This window comes from Abramis brama (genome assembly GCF_963993115.1).
Source record: "Abramis brama genome assembly, chromosome: 20".
Classification (NCBI taxonomy): domain Eukaryota; kingdom Metazoa; phylum Chordata; class Actinopteri; order Cypriniformes; family Leuciscidae; genus Abramis; species Abramis brama.
This window is the reverse complement of record NC_139982.1, coordinates 3,250,218-3,274,384: the sequence shown is the minus strand read 5'-3', so window position 1 is coordinate 3,274,384 and position 24,167 is coordinate 3,250,218.

Sequence of the window (24,167 nt, the reverse complement as noted above, 5' to 3'; positions counted from 1 at the left end):
ACGTCTGACTGACAGAGGTTTTTGTACGACTCTTTATCACTGTGTGAACACATAGCCACCACTGATAACATGTAAACTCTTACAGTAATAATCTCCTGTATCTTCAGTCTGGACTCCACTGATGGTCAGAGTAAAATCTCGTCCAGTATTTGCTGTTCCACTGAATCTAGATGGAGTTCCAGTATAACGGGTTGATGTATAATATATGAGGAGTTTAGGAGCTTCTCCAGGTTTCTGTGAGTACCAGGCTAAGTAATATTGATTACCACTATATACAACCACATCACTGCTGGTTTTACAGTTTATTCTGACTTCTTCTCCTGGTTGAACTGCTGGTATTGATGGACTCTGAGTTACAGTGATCTGTCCTCTACACTCTGGAGGAAAACACAAACAAAAATGTAAATGATATATATGATGATATACAGTATATTATAAATATATACATTTCACATGTTAAGAGAACTAATAATTATTGTAAACACTGTATTACACAAACCTTGAATGAACAGTGCAATGGTCCAGATGAAGATGTTGATTGTGTTCATTGCTGTAGTTTAGTCTTGTGTGATGATGAAGAGTGTGTTCTGTTCTCAGTCATGAAGTGTTAAACTCACAGCACTATAAACACTCTCAGAGCACTGAAGCATGTGCTGACAATGCAAAGAAGTGGGCAGGATTTACAACAGCTTGTGCTGATAACAAACTCATAAACTCTCTAGAAGATTTTACTGTCAGAATAATGTTATTGAACCATTTAGTGATTAATTGTGAAATATTTTATATGTGGCTGATAAGACACTAGGGTTCTTTATATTGACGTCTGTCAGTGTGAATGAAACATTTTCAGTTTTCAGAGCCGCTGTAGAAATAATCTTTTCACTGTCATGCAGTTTCATTTACATCAAGTAATTGTTTCTGATAATTTGCTACCAAGATAAAGTGAGCAGAAATCAGTCATGTGATCTCAACAGCATAAAGAGGGATCAACGGAGATATTTCTAGGCCACTGGAGAAACATGAGTGTAGATAATTTTAAACATACAGTATGTGTCAAACGCCATAATTATTTATTTATGAGTACAGTTCTGTGCTGCACCTTTAAAAGCATGTTAACAATGAGAACTAATTAAATCAAGTTTTACTATATTTAGAGTAAACCAGAAAAAAAAGTTTAAAAAAAAGTCCATTATGGTCTTTGGAATCAATGTTGACATGTTGCTCTCTGGGAAATATTATCATGATGTCTATTTTTTCCCACATTTTCCACATGCATGAAGTTCATCAGGACTCATAATCAGGTCATTATATATTAAACAATGTGCATCTGAAATGTTCAGAATTATTGATTCATTTATTTGAAGCTGCAGGTTTTTCTGTGAATCATGATGATTGATCTGCATATGAAGAACAGAAGCATCATTATGAGAAACTCCACAACATCATCCATGATCAAAGAGGTCAAAGGTCACCTCAGAGGTCACAGCTCATCAAATATATTTCTTTAAACAGTGTTATATCAGAAAGCATTTAGTCAAATCTGAATGAGTGAGTGTTGAGAAGAGCTGAGGATCTTCTAATATCAGTGTGTTGAAGTGTTGTTTCTCTCTCTCTGCTGGAGTGTGTGTTCACTCGAGTGGAATAGAGGTTTTTGTACGAGCGTTTCATTAGATTGTATCACTGTGGAGGACTTTCGGTGGAGGAACTAAACTGGTGATCGGTAAGTCTATTTAATTATATATTAAATAAAAATATTATTTTAATTTCAGAAAGTGTTTTACAGTTGAAAAAAGAACAACATTTATTAATAATAATAATAATAATTAGATATTGTGGTGATACTTTACTTAAAGCCTTTATGTATAATGCATTATAAAGCTATCAATAGCGTATGTTATAATGTCATATATGTTTTCATAAATAACTGTAACCAAAGTTAAAATGTTTTATAATATTTGCACATTCCTTGTTACATCTAGAATTGGTTGTTTGTCATGAGTTTTAGTGTATTATAATTTTTTTGGAGGTGTAACAATGAATAGATAATATTATAATGTGTTAAAACCTTGGTTACAATTATTGAAGAGATTATACATGCATCATAATGTGTAAAACAATATATAATTATTGCATTATAAAAATGCAATATGTATAAAGGCTTTAAATAAAGTGTTACTGATATTTTTGTATAATTATTGAATCTAAAACTATGATATTATTATAAGAATAGCATTATTCCTTTCAACAAAAAAATATATATATATATATATAAAAAAATGAAATAAAACTCTAAACATATTTCCACACTGTGTCTCACTATGAGTTTAATCAGTTTATTACAGGTTTGTTTTTCCTTCATTTATTTCTACACTGAGTTCATATTTAGTTCATCTTTTATTGTAGAAATCATACATGGAAAAAGAGATTTGACATCAGAATGTAAATGTTGCTACTTTCTGTAGTTCAGTCAATGATACTGAATCTCTTTTGCTCATGTTGTGCTTATAATTCAGTGTTTTGTTCATTCTGTGTGATTCAATTGTGTTTTAACTCTGTTTGAAATTGAGTTACATTTTCAGTTCAGGTGAATATCTCAGAATGTAAGATATTTATGTTCAGAGTGAATAATTGCTGGAATTAAAGCAGTCAGATCGGCCTGATAATAGATAATATGTGTTATAACTGCTGTTACACTTATTGATGAGATCATACATGCATTTTAATGTATAAAGCAGTGCATAATTAATGCATTAAACTACTTTTATAATGCAATATGTATGAAAGCTTTAAACAAAGTGTTGTGTGTGTGTGAATGTGTTGTGTTTGTCTCCTGCAGCTGGTCCCACAGTGAAGCCCTCAGTGTCTCTGCTGCCGCCCTCTTCTCTGCAGATCTCTGGAGACTCAGCCGCACTGCTCTGCCTGCTCAGCTCTTACTCTCCACAGGGGGCGCTGGTGAGCTGGACACTGGACGGGTCAGAGGTCACAGAGGGGGTTCTGACCAGCGCAGAGAGCCAGCAGGACGGCCGCTACAGCCGCAGTAGCGTCCTGACCCTCAGCAAAGCACGCTGGGAAGCGGGAGAGCTGTACGTCTGCAGAGTAACACATGATGGAGCTCCTCATGAGGTCTCGTTCCACAAGAGCTCTGAGTGCTGATGTTTCTCTCCTGAAGATGAGCCGTATCTGAGTGTCCTGTGTCAGGCAGGATTCACATGAGTCTAGTGCTGCAGCTGTAGTGATTTACAACTCAATACTGAAACTGAGTGTGTGTGTGTGTGTGTGTGATCTTTCAATCTGCTGTGTTTGCTGCAACATTCAATAAAGCTTCTCAACAAGTTCACTTTGTGTCTGACAACATCATTCAACTAACAGATGAAGATGCAGGTGCTTTTCAGAAGGTTGATGTAGCAGTAAATGTCAAATAAAGCTCTTGGGGTTTGAACATGGTCTCTGGAGACAGAGCTGCTCTATTCTGAGAGGATCACAATCACTCCACCCTGACAATGCAAATGGGGTTTCAGTCTCACTCTCTGATTGGTTACATGATCTGGACTGGAACACTTTCACTTCTGCTTTAGTGAAGCAGCGCAGACAAACTGATCATTATATTCATAGGGGATTAAAAACTTTATTATATAACAATATCCTAAAAAAGATCAGGATCAAGAATCAGTTGTTCTGACACTAATTGTTACATAATCATTACATTTATAGGCAATGGTGTAAATATATGAAAATGTTATGAAAATCATAATTAATATATAATTAATTTATAAAAGGTCCTGTGTCTCAAATGGAAAGCATCACGTCCAGACAGCAGAAGTGACTGAATGCAGTCTGTTCAGTTTGATTGACAGGGATCATATATTACAACTAAAACATGATGATCATATTGAAACACTGACTCATTCTCTTCATAAACAGATTTTTGTACAACTTTTTATCACTGTGTGAACACATATTTACTGTTGATGTAGTGTAAACTCTGACAGTAATAATCTCCTGTATCTTCAGTCTGGACTCCACTGATGGTGGGAAATACAATCATAAATCATTATTCAAACCTGAACTAAACGCTGCCAGAGTCAAGAGGAAGATGATGCTGAAAGTCATGTTTGTTGGTTGATGAAGAAGAGCTCTTGATCATGTCATGTTCAGTTCATAGAGCTATAAACACATGCAGAGTGAAGCATGTGCTTATCATATAAAACGTCTCGGTTACGAGTGTAACAGTTCCCCGAGAAGGGAACGAGATGCAGGAGGCGTTCCCAAAGCGTCATCGACGCATTGTCTCGTTCCCTTCTCTGGGAACTAAGGTTACAGTCGTAACCGAGACGTTCCCCATCGAGGAACTCGCGATGCGTCGATGACGCTTTGGGAACGAGAATACCCAAATCGCCATAATTTCAAGAACCTGAGTGTCAGCCTGAACAGAACTAATACATCAAGCATTAAGAACCTGAGACCCTGGAGTAGCGTCCAGATCTAGGCTATAAAATCTGACGAATGTGAGCGGTGAGGATCAGCCTGCCGCATCACAGACGTCTTGAAAAGAGGCCCCAGATAACAAGGCTTTAGAGGCTGCCATACTCCTAGTAGAATGAGCTCTAACCTCTAAAGGACACGGAAGGTCAGATGACTCATAGGCAAGAGAGATAGCCTCAACTATCCATTTGCTCATAGTCTGCTTAGAAGCAGGAAGACCTAACCTAGGTGATCCGAAACAGACAAATAATTGGTCGGACTTCCTCCAGGAAGAAGTCCGATGAACATAAGTATCCAATGCTCGCACTGGACACAAAAAGTTCAACTTTTCCTGGTCCAAAGATGTAAATGGAAGAGGACAGAAAGCCTGTAGCACAATAGGCCTCGGAATATTGGTCGGTACCTTAGGGACGTATCCCTGCTTAGGGAAGAGAAAAGCTTTGACCATCCCAGGTGCAAATTCAAGGCAGGTGGGAGAAACCGAGAGGGCCTGAAGGTCTCCGACTCTTTAAAAGGAATGAAATAGCAAGAAGAAATATACTCTTAAATGTGATAAACTTCTCTGAGACTGAGTCTAGGGGTTCAAATGGAGCCCTAGAAAGGCCTTCTAATACTATTGCAAGGTCCCAGGCCAGCACCCTAGTGCGTGTTGCAGGTCTCAACCTCAACGTGCCACGAAGAAAATGAGTAATGAGTGGGTCTCTACCCAGGGATGTAACCCCCACCGGGGCGTGGAAACCTTTAAGGTGGAAGGACATAGACCTGATGAGAAGCGGTCCTGTAAAAACAAGTACTGACCCAACAGAACAGTGGACTGGGTCACACTGCTGCTGGGGACACCAAGTAAATACATTCCATTTGAGTAAATAAAGTTTCCTCGTAGCTGGAGCTCTGGAGCTAAGAATGGTCTCCACAACCTCGGATGAGAGACCACTCTCTAAGAGTTGTGCCCCCTCAGGGGCCACACCCACAACTTCCAAATCTCTGGCCGGGGGTTAAATATAGTGCCCCCGGCCTGAGACAGAAGGTCTCTCCTGATCGAGATCTCTAAGGGAGGGCCGTCGAGGAGATGAATCAGGTCCGCAAACCAGAACCCCCTGACAGTTGATGTAAGAGACCACCGATGTATTGTCTGAACGGACAAGATCATGATGGCCCCTTAGGTCTGGGAGGAAGTGCCTCAACGCATTGAAGACAGCCATCATCTCCAGGCAATTTATATGCCAAGAGAGATGATGACTTTCCCATAGACCCTGAGCTGAGCGGCCTTCCATTACCGCTCCCCAGCCGGTAAGGGAAGCATCTGTCGAGATAGCAACTCGATGGCAAAGAGCTCCCAGTACCGGACCCTGGGACAGGAACCAGTGCTCCCTCCATATAGTCAAGGAGCGGAGACACCGCCGCGTGATCTTGAATGTATGAAGTGGGTTTCCCTACACCCCGTTGTAGCATGGTGGACGAGAACCAAATTGGATTCTGTAACCCTTTGGTACTAACTGCAGGACCCATAGAGATATATTCGGCAGATTCTTCCGCCAGAAATTCTGCCAGAAATTCTACTAAGGGAATGAGCCTCTCGAGGCTGGCCTCTGGTGTAATTAGAACCCCCCTCAGAGGGTGCGAGCCTGACGCAGCGTCGAGGTGACACTGCGCCAGAGACCCGCTGGAGACCGCTGCGCCCCAAAGCACCAAGGGTGGCGGGGTTGGCAGAACGACCTCGTGAGAGTACCGAGATGGAATGGACCCCGTGTACTGAGGTGTACAACGTTCCATCTCGATTGGGGCTGCTCTCATAGGTCCGACACAAATGGCGTCAGGACCTCTTTTGAGCCGAAGCTTTCTTCGCAAGAGCAGTCCTCAGATCGACCTTCTGCTTAGATTGCTTCGGCTGAGACTGTCGCCCCGGCCCCCATGATTTCTGTGGGGGGGTGCAGGACGCGACACTCTCCTTTTGTTGCGCACGATATGAGGATCATGTTGGCTGGGGCTGCTCACTCCCAGCAGCCCCAGGGGGATTAGATCTGCAAGGGAGAAATTTTTTGAATGCCTCCTAATGTTTTTTAGTCTCCTGAAATCTTTCAACCACTTCATTCACTGCTTCACCAAACAGACAATCGGGGTTTAACGGAGCATCCAAAAGAAAAGATCTATCTTTGTCTTTGATCTCAGAAAGATTTAACCAAAGATACCTTTCAGTAGCCACCAGCGCCGCCATAGACCGCCCAATTGCTCTGGCGGTCTCTTTGGTAGCTCTGAGTGACAAATCAGTAGCGCGACGAAGTTCTCGAATATCGTCACTATTAACTCCCTCACTCCTATCTAAATCCCCCAGCAGGTCAGCCTGATATGCCTGAAGCAGTGCCATAGTGTGAAGTCACGCTCCAGCCTGACCTGCTGCCGTATAAGCTTTACCCAATAACGTGGAAGTTGTTTTTAATGGTTTAGTGGGTAAAACTGGAGCCTTCATAGATGATGCTGAATAGCTCGCGACAGATAGCTTGCGAGCGTCTGTTCAGCCCGGGGCATTGATCTATAACCATACTCGTTCATACCCTTTGTATATTTAAATATACGTGAACTTGAGGGCTGAACAAACGTGAAGAGTATGGTTTGTTCCACGATCTAGACAGCTCACTGTGCAGATCGGGAAAGAAAGGTAGGCTCCGTGATGGAGGTGAAATATTAGACAGCAGGAAAGGCTCGTCTAATTTACTTTTGGGACGAGCGCCCTGTTTCTCTAGTGGCCATGATATGTGTAACTTTTCAACAGCTCTAGATAACACATCCATCAACTCCTCATGTGCTGGGGAAAGAGATGGCGATTCCTCTTCCCCCCTGTTTGTGTCACCTTCAATAGTGAGCACATCCACCTCCTCGGAGGAAGAGTACTGCAGCATTGGGCTCTCTCTCCGGGCGGAAGAAGCCGCAGGGCGGGCTTCCGACACCGGAGATTGAGCGATGGATCTCCCAGGTAAGGGAGGAGAAAGGGTCCTCGGATCCGTCTCCAACCCCGCTGAGAGATCCATTTGCGATCCCCAGGAATGCCTTTTCCGCTCTGCCTCAGCAGAAGCGGGTCCAGCACCCTGAGGCTCGCGAGCCTCACCATGTTCCTCGAAAAGTGACAGACGGGAGCGGAGCGTGCGAAGCGGCAGCTTCTCACAATGCTGGCAATCAGCCCCCTCAAAAGCTGATACCGCATGCTCCACTCCCAAACAAATCACACAAAGCTCGTGTGTATCCCCACCCGTTAAATAACGCGGGCAGAGAGGAACACAGGATTTCAAGATTTGTTTCGCCATAATATAAACTTTGTACGACAGACAACAGTAAATATGACAGACAGGTTTGACACAGATCGCTTGCTGAGGCAACAGAAGCTAGAGCCGGTTGCACCGGATGTGCTTTTATCCTTTCCTGGTCATGACATCACCTGCCTGTGACGCTCACGCCCGCCATTGGACTAGCTGACATAGATGCTTCAGATGCAATCACGCAGGAGGCGTTCCCAAAGCGTCATCGACGCATCGCGAGTTCCTCGATGGGGAACACCCTCTGAATGCAAAAGCTGCTGTAGACTGTGAGCTCACGACGAGACCGAAGAGAGATCAGGACGAGATACAGACTCACCTCAGACTCATCAGAGTCAAACAGCTTTACTGACAGGGTTAAAAGAACGGCTTTGAATGGCTGAAGCACAGTAACATTAAATATACTGACATACACATTTACACTTAAATACACACAGTTAAAAATATATATATATTGAGTTCAGTCATGAAACTCTAGATCAATGGTTCCCCTACAATGTCTCTAATCTGGCACAAACATTTCAGGTCTTGAGTCTCTACTGATGATCTGATGAGTTGAATCCGGTGTGTTTGATTCCTTGCTCAACGTTTAAATAGTCTGGTTCAGAGTTTGCTGTAGTCTAGTTCCTCTGAAATTAGGCTGGCCACACACTTGAAAATTAGATTTGCACCCCCAAGCGGTCGAGGTTGTGTCCCAATTCACTTCTTGTCGCAAATAATTTTTTGTCCAAAAACTCCTCAATTGTGTGTCATTACGGTTATTTTACTGCCTGATCGCGTCAGAGCCCACTCAATCCCAAATCATACATATCAAATGTTTAATATTTCCTTCTCTTGTTAGGGCTGCCTCTGATGTGTCACCCATGATAGCCAATGAAAGCGAGCAAGCTTCTCCAACCGGATGATATGTGCTTCTGTAGCTGAAACTTGGCAGACACGAAAGTGGAATATTGAGAAAGAAGATCACCCATAATCTTTGTTTCTCCTTTGTTTTTTCTCCCCTAAAACAAAACTCACGCCAGAAGAACCAGCTGACGAAGTCGATTGTCCCCCATTTGCAGAGATGGCAAAAGTACTCACTTCCCGTACTCAAGTAGAAGTACAGATACTTGTTAAAAAATACTTTGGTAAAAGTAGAAGTACTAATTTAACTTCTTTACTCAAGTAAAAATAACAAAGTACAGGCTTGGAAATGTACTTAAAGTATAAAAGTAAAAGTAGCCTTGCGAATGACAACCATTTTTTATGCAAAGCTACCTGGACCACACAAATGTTACTAGAGTGCAAGCTGAGAAACTGAAGTGGATTTGGAAAAAAAGGCTCTTTATATGCCATTGCCTACATTTTAAATGGATGCCTGCCAATAGGCCTAAAACATCACATATATGATTATTGTGACAGAGACTGACTCCAGGTTAATACGATTCTGACTGAGTAGCAAGATATGAATTCAATTGTGATTCTGTGGGAATTCACAGATCCAGTTTCTCTTATTTAATCTTCCCCTTAACATTTAAAGGAATCTACATGTATGTGTGTGTGCTCAAATATGGCTTCTGGAAAGAAAATAAAGGATCAAATATCAATTACTAAACAGACATTAATTAAAAAGTTCCCCATACTTTTAGTTACAACTAACAACCACTAGATTTGTTAACGGTCTTAGCTTGTGCTCCCCACATCCCTTAACCTTAAAAAACGTAAAGTGGTCTTGATTATAATAATAATAAAAAAAAACTTGAGATAAAAAACATGAGTCCTCTAACTTACGTCTGAGAGGTTTGAGACATTAACATTAGCCCAAAATAAAGTAGATAGGATTTGAGACAAGACCAAGTAACATTAACGTCAAAGTAAATGATCTCGAAAAAAAGAACGGCCTTGAGTAACGTTACTACAGCACTGTTACACTAAATCAAGTTACTGAATTGGTTTTTAATATTAAGCTATACATGCAGATATTGTATCAGCTGTATTAGATTATTTTCAAATAAACTGAACGCTCGCTAACCTTAATGTTACTTGGGTTACTTAACTAAATGCTAGCGAACCAAGGCATCATCATTGCTAGCAGGAGAACAAATGTAACTGACCATTAACGTAAACTTAACAAAGTTACTGAAACAAACAACAAATTGCTTTTGATAACAACAAAAAGATGATTTTAATTCTATGTGTTTTTTTCAAATTCGATGGTGAATTCTTGAAAGCCAGCAGTTCGTGGTGTTTCGGTTGGCACAATTTGCAGCACATTCACCAGGAGTCATACTTGATGCCTACTATCTCAAACATCTCTCTCAGATAAGGCCGAGGATGACTGGGAATGTCTTGCTGCTTGTGTGCCACATCTCTGGGATCTCCGTTTTCTTCATTCTCAGTAATGTCGCCGCCCATACTACTATGTGCTAACGTTACCGCCATCAAGCCGCAATGATTTTGCCGCGAATGAATGCCACCGAATCTGTCGAGTCGTCTTGTAGTGGTGCGTCAAGTGCAATGTATATTCCCATCCAATTAGATTGAATTCGGTATTGATGACGCGAAAAATAATAGCGGTAACTCCACTGAAATGATTTGAAACTAAAGTAATGAGGCAATTTTGTAAAATCTAAGGAGTAGAAAGTACCGATATTCATGTTAAAAATGAAAGGAGTAAAAGGAAAAAGTCGGCACAAAAATAAATAGAAGGGTAAAAAATACCTGCCAAATCTACTTGAGTACAGTAACAAAGTATTTGTACTTCCCATCTCTGCCCATTTGTTTTTCTTCTCAAGTCACGTTGGATCTCGTGAGTCTCTGTGAGATCTTGGGCCCTATTTTAACGATCTGAAACGCAAGTGTCAAAGCGCAAAGCGCAAGTAACTTTGTGGGCGGGTCTCTGCGCTGTTGCTATTTTCCCGGCGGGATAAATGACTCTTGCGCCCGGCGCAAATCTAAAAGGGGTTGGTCTGAAGTAGCTTCATTATTCATAGGTGTGGTTTGGGCATAACGTGAAATAAACCAATCAGAGCGACATCTCACATTCCCTTTAAGAGCAGACGCGCTTTTTCCTTGGCGGATTGCTATTGTAACGGCGGATTTGCCAGGCGCGCGCCAGGAGCGGTTCACTGCCGTGGAGAGCAACGCTCTCGTCACGGCCGTAAAAGACAGAGAAGTGACATTGGGGATGGAGAAACGCACCCAAATTAGCTTCGGTTAACCCTCTGGGGTCTGAGGTGTTTTTGGGGTCCTTGAGATGTTCTGACATGCCCTGACATTTGTGCTTTTTTCAGTTGCTTATAAACATATTAATGGCAAAAAAAAATTACACACTATTTAGCACAAACAGGGCTACCATAATATGTGAGCAACAAGAATGTACATGTCTGCATTTTTGAGAGAATAATGTTTATGCGTGGTTATTGAAAAAACTAAAAACTAAAGTTTCTGAAATAAGGCCATAAAACACATACTAAATATGTGCCAATAAGACTTTTGTCTAATAGATGTCATTGCCTAGTGTTTTTTCTTCAAAATGATGTGAAAATCACCCTGCCTAATCATTCACATAACACAATACATTGATTTGAATTTTGCAAAGCACTTTCTGTTTGGAAAGGCAATATGCGGAGTGGGCGTCACAGATCATGCATATTTAGTGGTTCACACCTGAGGAGACAATGGGGCCTGCATACTTAATTAGCCATTCATTCAGGTGAGTCACTGAGCCACAAGAATGCAAGAGCAACAGTTGGAAGCATCTCAATTCTTTTTTATTTTTCCACATATTGTGCTTGCAATTTGGCCTATAATATCCAAGGAAAACATGTCTAGTAATTGTGCAGTTAATTCTCATACTGTATTTTCAGTTTTGGAATATTTATCCTCTCCCCAAATTTGTCACTAATAAAACACAATAAAAATTATTTAAAGAAAAGGCTTATATTTACCTTTTAAAAGTTTGTTTACATCTACCTTGTAAATATATTTTTTTATTAAAAAGGTTACAATTACAACAACAATTCAAGTGTAATCTTTCTTTGTAAAAACTAAAGTATACATTTTATCATACATATTTCAAAGTTAAGGATTTGATTGATTATTTGATTACTTTATTTTTGACAAAACATGCTATATTTAACATGAGAAAATATTGGCAAACAAAAGCTTATTTGAGTTGGCAGATATTTTATGTCTTATATGTCTGTAACATAGGTCTTTCATTTTTATTATAAGAAATATAAATGTTAATTTGCAGTTTAATACGTTGCTTATACAAATACATTTTATTTCAACATATTTCAGTCGATTTTTACTCAGTATAGCAATACAGTTTGCTAAAACCGAAACATTCATTCACAAACAGAAACGCCTGACTGTAACGTTGTTTTTATGAAATATTAGGGCATATAAATGTTCATTTTCAGTTTAATACGTTGCTTATACAAATAGCCTACATTTTATTTCAACATATTTCTGTCGATTTTTACTCAGCTCAGTATAGCAATACAGTTTGCTAAAACATCATTCATTCACACAGAGACACAATTTAAATTTAAACTGTCTTTTTGCGAGCTGTGATAAACAGCGCGCATCTCTGCGGCTGCCATTCATTCATTCACAGAAACGCGATTAACTTGAGAAGGAAAAAAAACTTACTACATATTCGGATCCTCTCTCCTGCAATACCCGCACTCTGAGGTAGATTTTCCGTTATTATTATTCCTCACAGCGCTGCCAGATGGTGTAAACACGTAGGCTACAATGATCTGAATAAACTTGTGTTTTCTCGAGCTGATATGGGGGGCGTTCACAGGTTTGCCTCAGTAATTTGCCATCGCGCATCTCACAGCAACGAACACTTGTAGCATTACCAAATTATTCGGTGTTTTGAACGAATCGGTCGAGTCAAAGATTCAATTACCCATTCATAAACTGCCTCATTCTGAATAAATCAGCCATTTGAACGAATCGTTTGAATAAATGACTCAATGACTCGCTCATTAAGACGGTCGTCTGCTGCCTCCTACTGGCGGTTTAGTTTCATAAAGTATATTCTTTCAACATTCCTTATTTGTACATTAAAAAATATTTGAAATAATCTAATTTAATTGCACCAGATTAATGAATTCATCTTTAAAATGTACAAAATTTTATTTGCCGCTCCCTAGAGGTACCAAGCTCCACCCACAAAAATAATGTGGGAAACACATTAGGCTATATGATGATCTACAAAAAATACAAATTTAAATATCTCATTATTAAAATACATTATTAGGATTTTACCACCTCCGCCTCATTTTGAGCCAGGAAAAACCCTGAGTAACATAACATGACAGGAGCTATTTTGCTGAATATTCTCACAATTGCAAATGTTACATTGATTTTAGTTCAATAAACAAGTTATGAATATTAAATTATTTCAATTACTTAGGTTAAATATTACATATACGCATGTAATATAATGTGTATTTCCATCACAGGTTTGGTCTTAAATATTACATGTACGCATGTAATATAATGTGTATTTCCATCACAGGTTTGGTCTTAAATATTACATATACGCATGTAATATAATGTGTATTTCCATCAAAGGTTTGGTCTTAAATTTCATTCAAAGTGACATTAAAAAGGTCTTAAAAAGTCTTAAATTTAACTTGTTTATATCTGTAGACACCCTGTTAATGACAGAATTTTCATTTTTGGGTGAACTATCCCTTAAGGTTAAGTTGCACCTTTTGAAATGTACATGAGCTTACATGCATGTGAATTAATTTAAATTTAATGTTTATTCATCTTCACTAGATGTCCGATGATCGCAGCTCTAATCTTGATGTGCCAGTGGGGATTGTACTAGTGGAAGATGGGATGACTCTTCAGCCCCTCAACTCTCTGCAATTGTCTCCCTTGTCCATTGGTATAGTAATTGAGGGAAAAGTGGTGATGGACAATCTGCATGACCTTCCTGAAGCAATGTGCCTTCTGTTCGGGCTAATTTATAGTTTACACCTGAATTACCCAAAGTCTCTAAAGTACACATTTGAATTTATTCAACGCATCCTCCTTTCCATGGGGCAGAAAGACCTGCAGCCTAAAATACAATCTTTGGCTAACCATCTGTTTGGTTAAAATGGAGAAAACGTGATCAGCACATGCATTCAACAAAAAATAAAATATGATGCAGCGGCCAGTAAGACTTTTACCAGCAGAATGCAACGGCTTTTTCTAGGGGGCGATGTCATTTTCTCGATGACAGAACACTGAAATTTGTTGCACGATTTTGTGGAACGACTATAGACCTCCCTTACAAAACACCAGAGGTGGGACAAAGTTATTGTTATGCAAGTCACAAGTAAGTCTCAAGTCTTTGCCCTCGAGTCCCAAGTCAAGTCGAGTCAAAGATGAGGCAAGTCCCGAGTCGAGTCAAAAGTCAAAGCCAACAAGTCTCAAGTCGAGTCCAAAGTCCTACCATTTTAGTTTCGAGTCATTTCAAGTCCTCTTACCACAGAAATAAAATGTATACAAATCATGTATGTCTGTAAGATTTGTATTTATTTAAACCTCTTTTTATACAATGACATTAATCAAATACAGTAAAAAACAGAAAATTTAATTTTCACAAAAAAATTCACATGAATTTATTTCTTCTGCTGAACAGGAAGGAAGGGGGGGCGGGAGATGGGTGCAACTGTGATGCAATTATTAATAATTGTAATTTTTGCATCACAATAAGTGTATTGTGATTGTCAAAACATTTTAGTAACTAAACTGAATTTTATTAGGTTTAGTGACAACATGTTACAATGTTTACATGGTTCAATTTCTGGTAAGCTACGCTTTTTTATTATTTCAGTTCAATTCACTTATTATGATTTGATTTAATATTGACTCATTTGGATAAATATTAGGTAGGCTACACAAGATAGGCATTAATTTTTCTCAAGAAAAAAACAACTCACCTAATGCTGTAAACATACAGAGAGCCCTATCAGCTGGCAGTATTATTTAAGGTTAAAAATAACTCAAATTAAATATAATGCGTTTTTTTTTATTATAATAACAACTTTATTTAATGATATAAGTAAAAATATAATAAACATGCAATAGTACGTACTCGGTTACTAACGTAACCTCGGTTCTCTCTAGAAGAGGGAACGAGTACTGCGTAAGATATCTTACGCTAGGGGAAAATCCTTTTCCGCGAGATATTGAAGCCAAAAATTATCCTTAATTTTGTAATAATGCAAAACGCGTTGCAGCAGCAATGCAGACATAGGCGAGACAGCTCGCGCGCCTATTGGCTGCTCTGCGGCAACTGCAGCAGCCTATCGAGCGAGGCCTGGCGTGACGTCAGACCCAATCAGGGCACTTCGCGCCCGCTGCGTCACGTCCCGCCGAAATGGGCGTGGTCTAGGCCTATAAATATCGCTCGCAGGCAGCTATTATCTGGTTTTTCATCATCGAAGCAACCAGAGCGTGTGCATGCACGGCAAGATACGCAGTACTCGTTCCCTCTTCTAGAGAGAACCGAGGTTACGTTAGTAACCGAGTACGTTCTCTTACGAGAGGTCTCTCGTACTGCGTAAGATATCTTACGCTAGGGGACCCAATGTAAAACGCCGTGCATGCTGAGATCTGACACCAAAGACCCAAGGGCGAAAGCCCGGGGTACATATAGTGCACAATCACTCAGTGAACTCACAGGGAGTCCGGGAAGAAGGAGGGGTGCAGCCTCACTTTTCCACATAAAGTAGCGTCGATGGGACGCGAATTTCATCATACAGACAGGGCGGGGTACGGCCTGAACTGATGGGGAAAAATGTGGGTCTTACATAGTTTGCCCAGCTTTATACTGTCGAACGCTGAGCTTGTGCTCAGCAAACGCAGCATTCTGAGCTGAACGCATCAGGTCAGATAATACTGGTAGTTTAGACCGACAGCAGCCTGGCCTGCAGGGCGGGAACCTCTAGGTTATAAAACCTTATAAATGTAGACGGGGAGGCCCAGCCTGCCGCCATACAAATATCTTGCAAGGCAATCCCACTTGACCAGGCCCACGAAGAGGCCATGCCTCTCGTGGAGTGCGCTCTGACACCCAAAGGGCACTGCATGCCCTTGGAGGCGTATGCCAGCGCTATAGCATCAACTATCCATCTGGATAGGCTCTGTTTCGACGCGGCTAGTCCCTTAGAACGTCCGCTAAACGAAACAAAGAGCTGTTCCGTCTGTCTGAAAACAGACGAGCGAGACACATAAGCTCGTAATGCCCTGACTGGGCAAAGGAGGCTCGCGTCTCTTTCCTCATCAGGGACCGGCAGGGCTGACAGAGAGATAATCTGTGCCCTAAACGGTGTGTTGAGGGATTTTGGAACATAACCGTGCTTAGGTTTGAGTATAACTTTTGAGTCATTGGGCCCAAACTCCATGCACGCCGCGCTCACAGAGAGCGCGTGCAGATCCCCTATGCGCTTCACTGAAGCGAGAGCCAGCAAAAACACAGTTTTGAAAGACAGGTGTTTCAAATCGATTGACTGTAAAGGCTCAAATGGCGCACCTTTCATGGCTTCCAGAACCGTAGAAAGGTCCCATACGGGGACTGAGGGAGGTCTGGGAGGATTCAGTCTCTTAGCTCCTCTAAGGAAGCGGATGACTAAATCGTTCCTTCCTATTGACTGACCAAGCGTTGTTTCTGAGAACGCTGCTATAGCCGCCACATAAACTTTGAGCGTGGAGGGGGCCCTGCCCCCATCCAACAGCTCTTGTAGGAAGGAAAGCACCTCCGTCACATCACAGTTTGTGGGTGACACACCACGGGCTGTGCACCAGCCCGAAAACACTGACCATTTCGAAGAATAGAGTCGTCTTGTAGACGGAGCTCTAGCCTGCGTGATCGTGTTTAATACTCCTTTAGGGAGTCCAACATGTACCCGTTGATGGCCCAGACATGAAGGGACCATAGTTCCGGGTGAGGATGCCAGATCGAGCCGCGGGCCTGTGAGAGGAGATCTCTCCTCACTGGTACTGGCCACGGGGCAGTACTTGCTAACTGCATCACGGCTGGAAACCAAGGTTGGTTTTTCCAGAACGGTGCTACCAGCAGTACTGAGCATCCTTCTTCCCTGATCCGTTCTATCACCTGAGGCAGGAGAGAGACGGGGGGAAAAGCATAGAGCGGGCGGCGGGGCCACACATGGGCCAGCGCGCTCCTGCTCTTGGAGAAAAATTCTTGACAGTGAGCGTTTTCTTGAGACGCAAACAGGTCCACTTCCGCTCTGCCGAATTTCTTCCACAGCAGTTGGACTGTCTGTGGGTGTAGAGACCATTCGCCTGCCGGAACATTGTTCCTGGACAGTCTGTCCGGTCCTAAATTCAAGATCCCTGGCACGTGCGCTGCTCTGAGCGAGCGCAGGTTGCACTGAGCCCATACCAGGAGGCGTTCTGCCAGCCTGTACAGTTTCTCGGATCTGATGCCGCCCTGGCGATTTATGTAGGACACCACAGACATGTTGTCCGAACGGACCAAGACGTGGTGACCTTTTATTTGGGGACAAAAACGCGTCAGCGCGTTGTCTACTGCCAGCATTTCGAGGCAGTTTATGTGCAGGAGCTTCTCCCGTTCTGACCACTGGCCGAAGAACGGTCTGCCCTCGAGCAGCGCTCCCCATCCCGAGGTGGACGCGTCCGTGGACACCACTTTCACCCTCGAGGAAGTCCCCAGGCTTACACCTGATTGGTACCAGTCGTTCGCTTTCCAGGGTTTCAGAGCTGTAACGCATTTCTGATTGACCCTGAGGCGAAGCAAACCGGGTGCCCACGCTTCGCGTGGGACTCGCGCTTTCAGCCAAAACTGCAGCGGGCGCATGCGGAGCAGACCCAGCTGGAGCACTGACGATGCTGAGGCCATGAGACCTAGCATCTTCTGAAATTTCTTGAGCGGGACAAACGCGCCGCAGCGAAAAGAGTTCGCTGTGCGTCGAATGTCTACCGCGCGCTGTTGTGATAGTCGCGCTATCATGGATAGTGAGTCCAGTTCTGTGCCCAGGAAAGATATTTTCTGACTGGGTGACAGGGAGCTCTTTGCCCAATTGACACTCAGACCCAAATCCTCGAGGTGATCGAGTAAAATGGTCGTGTGTTCTATGAGCACTGCGCGAGATTGCGCTAGAATCAGCCAATCGTCCAAATAGTTCAGCACTCGCATGCCTCTCATTCTGAGGGGTGCGAGCGCCGCATCCATGCACTTCGTAAATGTACGGGGTGCTAGGGACAAACTGAACGGCAGGACTGTGTACTGATATGCCTGGCCCTCGAAGGCGAATCTCAAATATCGCCTGTGACGTGACGCTATCTGTATTTGAAAATACGCGTCTTTCAGATCTATTGACACAAACCAATCTCCTTGGCGAATCTGCACAAGGATTTGCCTGGTCGTGAGCATCCTGAACTGTCGCTTCACAAGCACTTTGTTCAGTTGCCTTAGATCTAGTATGGGTCTGAGACCCCCGTCTTTTTTCGGTACCAGGAAGTATCTGCTGTATAGCCCTCCCTCGCTCTGATCTTGAGAGAGAGGTTCTATGGCCCCTTTGCTCAATAGTTTCGTCACTTCGGCTCGAAGTAGATGTGCTACTTCTGTTTTTACCGTGGTCTCGACGCGCGCCACATAGCGGCGAGGGCGTCGGCGAAACTGCAGCGAATAGCCTCTTTCTATAATGTTCAGCACCCACTTCGAGACCCCGGGTAGCTTTGCCCATGCGTCTGCATGGATAGCTAGGGGTCGAATACGAAGCGCGCTCCGCTCGCTCAGCGATGGAGAAGCTTCGGTGTGCTGTAACACAAGCGTGTCGCTCGTGACATTTGAGGCATGGGGCGCGCTGATGACAGCGGGCAGATTGCCTGCGCTCGACTCCTCTGCGGTGGTTAACCGCGAGGGGGAGGGCTGGGCGGTTCCCGTGGGAACTGTCATGTCTATGTGTGGATGTGGGCGCGGGACAGCGGGCACATTTATCACACCGAAAGCATCGTTCGCTTGCGTGAAGCGAGTGCACGTTGGTTTCGTTTTTACAGAAACCGTGAGACATGCATAACGTGGTGTTAGTGGGCACTGGGTAGTGGGCACTTTCACCATGTTTGAAGCGCAACCGATCTGAGTCGGTTTTATGTGTGCGAGCCCTGTGTGACAGGCTGTGCTTATGTGTAGGGATGGGCACTGGGCAGTGGGCATTCTTACTACACACGAAACACCATCGGCCGTGGCCGGGACACCAGAAAATACACTCTTTTGGGGATTTATCTGGGTAGCCGTGAAAACGGCATTTGTGTGCAGGCAAGCGGGTGACAGAACCGACTTGTTGGCTGCAGAAAACACTGGAACAGTCACATTTTCTGAAACTGGACGAGCGAATAGCTTTGGTGTGAGTCCGGCCGCAGCGGGACTGGAACACCGTCGTTTTCCTAGCTGTGCTAGGACGACTTCGGGGCCTCGGGCTTCACCGTGATCCTAGGTCGCGAGCCGCGTCCTGCGGGGCGGCGACCGGATGAGCGGGAGCGCGGTCTCGCGCTTCTGGCCTGGCGGCGCTGTGAAGTGGAGGCAGTGGACGGTGGCTGTGGCTGTGAGCTTTGAGCAGACGGTTTCGCACGGCCTGCTGCAGAGCTGGAGCGCTTCGGGAGGAAGTGCTTCATAGCCTGAGACGCTTTCTGTACCTCTGCGAATCTCTCCGCGAAATCCTTGACGGAGGATCCAAAGAGGCCTGTAGCGGAAAGCGGGGCATCGAGGAACGCGGTGCGTTCAGACTCGGCCATTTCCGAGAGCGTCAGCCAGAGATGTCTCTCAGACACGGTGAGAGAAGCCATAGTCCGTCCAATGGCTTGCGGCAAGCTTTAGAGGGTAGGGCCGGCTTAGCGCGCCGTCCAGCGGAGGGCGGGCATAAGTGGGCCGCTATCGCCTCTTCAACCGGCGGCAGCGAGAGGTATCCTTTGTTCTTGGCATCGTCAACGGCGGAGAATGCCAAAGAAACAGCAGGACGCACTCTAGCAGAATAGGGGGCGCTCCAGGACTTGGCGACTTCTTCGTGTAACTCAGGAAGAAAAGGGCGCCGGTCTGGACACAGGCGAAGCGCGCTCCCCAGGCAGGAAAAATCCATCCAGCCGGTTGTGAGCGGGCTGCTCAGGCGAAGACCACTCGAGGCCGAGGCTCGCCGCGGCCTGTGCGAGTACTCGCATGAGTTCCGTCTCAATGGAAGCTCTCCTGCCTGACGATGTGCGGGCAGGGGGTGCGGGGTCCTCAGAGCCCGCCCAATCCTCACTGCCTGACGCCAGGATAGAGCAGGAATCATCCTCTCCCAGCAGGGCTTCCTTATCCGCGATATCAACGGAAGCGGCGGCAGACGGCGGCCGCTGTCCGTCAGGAAGCGAAACAGAAGAAGCCGGGGAAGCAAGCGGGCGAACCGGCGAGCTTTGGCGGCTGAGGGAGGGTTCCGGGGCCCGCTGGGCACGGCGCTTTTTACGGCGCGACGCCGCGGCGGGCGGGGGAGCAGTCTCGGTGAAGACGGCTAGGCGAGTCCTCAGAGTCGCCATTGCCATCAGCTCGCAGTGAGGGCATCCGCCGTCAGCGAGCGCGAGAGCTGCATGTTCCTCACCCAGGCAGGAAACGCAGATCACGTGGCGGTCCCCGTCGCTGAGTGTGGCTCTGCACGAGCCGCAGGAAGGCATCTTTAAAAAGACGCTAGCTCTTTTAGAAATGTGTGTCGCGGCGGCGACACACACACACAGAAATACAGTGTAATAAAAGAGAAGGATATAAGCGCCGGAAAGCGCAGCAGGAAGGCAGGAAGGCGGCGCGGCCAGCGACTTCAGTGACTCGTCCCGCTGAAGGTGCTCTCTCTCGACGGCGCGGCTTCTAATCCAGCTCCAGCGATGCGTGTGCTTCGCTTGAAGGATGAAAAATCAGATAATAGCTGCCTGCGAGCGATATTTATAGGCCTAGACCACGCCCATTTCGGCGGGACGTGACGCAGCGGGCGCGAAGTGCCCTGATTGGGTCTGACGTCACGCCAGGCCTCGCTCGATAGGCTGCTGCAGTTGCCGCAGAGCAGCCAATAGGCGCGCGAGCTGTCTCGCCTATGTCTGCATTGCTGCTGCAACGCGTTTTGCATTATTACAAAATTAAGGATAATTTTTGGCTTCAATATCTCGCGGAAAAGGATTTTCCCCTAGCGTAAGATATCTTACGCAGTACGAGAGACCTCTCGTAAGAGAACACATATTTAGCAAAATACTCTCTATAGCTCTTTTTTCTAGCCAACTAACGTGCCTATATTATGGTCATTAAATGGCTTTCCTGAGGTAAATGTGACATAATTGTTCTCCAACTGTTTTATTGACCCCTTTGATTGATGGGTCGATATTATGTATGAGGAATATACATTTCGGTAAGTTGTACTGTATCTTTCAACAGTGTTCATTCGTGTTTAACGTTATTTACTATTAGCTAGTAGAGATGATCGGTTCACGTGCCGCTAGGGATCTGTCGCGTCACATTTACAAGCGCCAAAACGGTATTTATTGTCTGAATTTCGTAATAAAAGTGACAGAATCTGAGAGCAGAGATTTTGTTATATCATAACTAACCTGCTCTGTCAAGTCTGTCGGTCTCCGTGTCCTCTTTGCTTCGCGATTTTTCTGTGCGTGAGAAAATGGATGTGTGGCTACATCCAATAAGGTGCTTATCATTCGTTCAAATTCGTAGCATGCGTTGTTGCTTGTCGCGCTTCATTGGTTGTCTTGCAATGTGCCTGCTTAGATGCTGTCGAATCAAAACAACGTGGGACTACAGTGATTGGAAGTCGTGCAGGCAGCGCGCGTGCTCTCTGCATGCATACAGGTGGTGCACATTTTTTCACAGATGCAGATAAACAGAGCGGCGTGTGAACGTTTTTCCCCCAGTTTTCATGGGAAGTAGCAAGTCTTCTCGAGTCAAAAGGCGCAAGTCCAAGTGAAGTCACGAGTCATTGATGTTAAAGTCCAAGTCGAGTTGCAAGTCTTTGTACATTTTGTCGAGTCGAGTCTGAAGTCATCAAATTCATGACTCGAGTCCAAGTCACATGACTCGAGTCCACACCTCTGCAAAACACTGGCAGTACAGTACTTATTTTTGGTAGATGTGTCAGTTCCTTGCAATGTGTTAAAAAAATTAGCTTACGATTTTGATGTTTGTGTGCTTTAAAAATGTGACTGTTAGAAATTAGCTTATTTTGTTTGTGTCTTTTAACAATGTCACTTAAAAATTAGCTTATGATTTTGATGTTTGTGTTAGAAAATTTTGTTGTTCATGTGTCTTTTAAAAATGCAACTGTTAAAAATGAGCTTATGATTTTGTTCATGTGTCTTTTAAAAATGTGACCTAAAAAATTGCTTATATGATGTTTGTGTTAAATGTGTTAGAAATTAGCTTATTTTGTTCACGTGTCTTTAAAAAAATGCAACTAAAAAATGTGCTTATGATTTTGTTTGTCTTTTAAAAATGTGAGCTTACTGTTAAAACGCTTTCAATTTTGATGTTCGTGTGTCTTAAAAATATGAGCATATTGTTATGAGAAATGTTTCTGTTAAATTAATGTAAATGCTGTATAAACCTAATAAAGTGGTTGATGTGAAAAACAATACTTGTTTTAATGATTTATAAATGATTTAATACAAGGAAACGATACACTGTATAAACAGGAAAGTTTGAGTTTAGTCTTTGCCTTTTTAAGTTATATGTACTTAATGTTTAACTACAGATAACTTAAATGTTTAAGTACAGATAACTTAAATGATTGAGTTACTTCAATGAAGCGACCATAATAGGCCAACTCAATTAAATTGAGTTATCAATTTCCCCATTACTCAATTGAACTGAGGGAATCACTTTCCTCAAATCATTTGAGTAGTCTCAACTTATTAGGGTTTACAGTGTACACACATTTCTGAAGAGTCTATTGACAGAATCATACATATTATTGATTCAGTCATTATTAATATTTACATTGCACTTATTTAACAACTGATGAGGAAACTATTGATTTGAAGACATTCATATATATTAACCCTCTGCAAAACATTTTGATGGCACATGATAACAATTATTCCACATAATTTTTTGGCTCATTTGGGAACATTTTATTGATTTATTGATCATTTTCCCTCCCCCGCCTGTTGGGAACTTTTTCCTTCTTCAAAGCAGACCAGGAGACGTTGGGATTGCGTTCAAACAGAAGTTCTTCTTTATTGAGCGTGGCTGCGGTTCGTCCAACAATCTCTAACTAATGTAACTTTACATGGTATCTTAAAGGCAATTCAGTGGGCTGTCCTTAAAAGTGCTGACCTTACACACAGCCTTAGGGAAGACTACCAAATCTTTTTCTAAAGACAATAGAGGCAATTACCCCCAACTGAGATAATGGTACCCCCCAAATTGTATAAACATCAAATGGTCACGAGAACTAAGACTATGTAACATTCACACATAGTTCAACTCTTAGTAGAAAGATCAAAGACTAACAAAACCCCTTCAAAGGAAACTGTTAAATCTCATCAGTAAATGGATGCCCTCGTGCTCACCTTGAATGCCCAATACAGTATAGTTCACCTTAGTTTTTTATGTGATGTTATGTAAGGAAGTAGGATCAGCAGATCTAAAACATATTCTTAAATTTGTAATCCTACAGCCCCAAAACATTTTTTTCGGCAACAATGGTACAGAATCATAGAGAAAATCATCATGATATAATACTCAGAGAGCAATAAAAAAAATCACAAATCTTTTTCAAAAATGTAAAGAAAACATTAAGTAAAAAGAGAAAAACACTTGAAACACATTAATATATTTGATTTGATACAGGCATAGGTTTGTATCATGACTGATATATTTGATTTGATACAGGCATAGGTTTGTATCATGACTGATATATTTGATTTGATACAGGCATAGGTTTGTATCATGTCGTATCATGAACTTGATGAGATGTCACTCCGAGTGAAGCAGTTCTTCTCTATGGAAGCAGATTAGTCTCAAATATAATTCACGCAAAAAACATGATTCACAAATGCGTAGACAATTTCACATGCATGAAACCTAATTCACGTGCACAAAAAAAAAATCCACGTGCGTGAAAAAAAAAATATATTCACAAAAAGCAATTCACATGCGCAAAATAAAATTATATACAAAACACAATTCGTAGATATACAACTGTGCACAAAAACCTTTGAATGTTTAAAATGTACGAGTGTATCCTTGCATTTGAAAGTGCAAATCGTCATTCACGTACGAATCGCCTTAGATGTGTGTGTGTGAGTTTTTGAGACTTTCCTGGCAGCATAACACTCGTAACACAGAGCAGTCGTACTCTTTAGCCAATC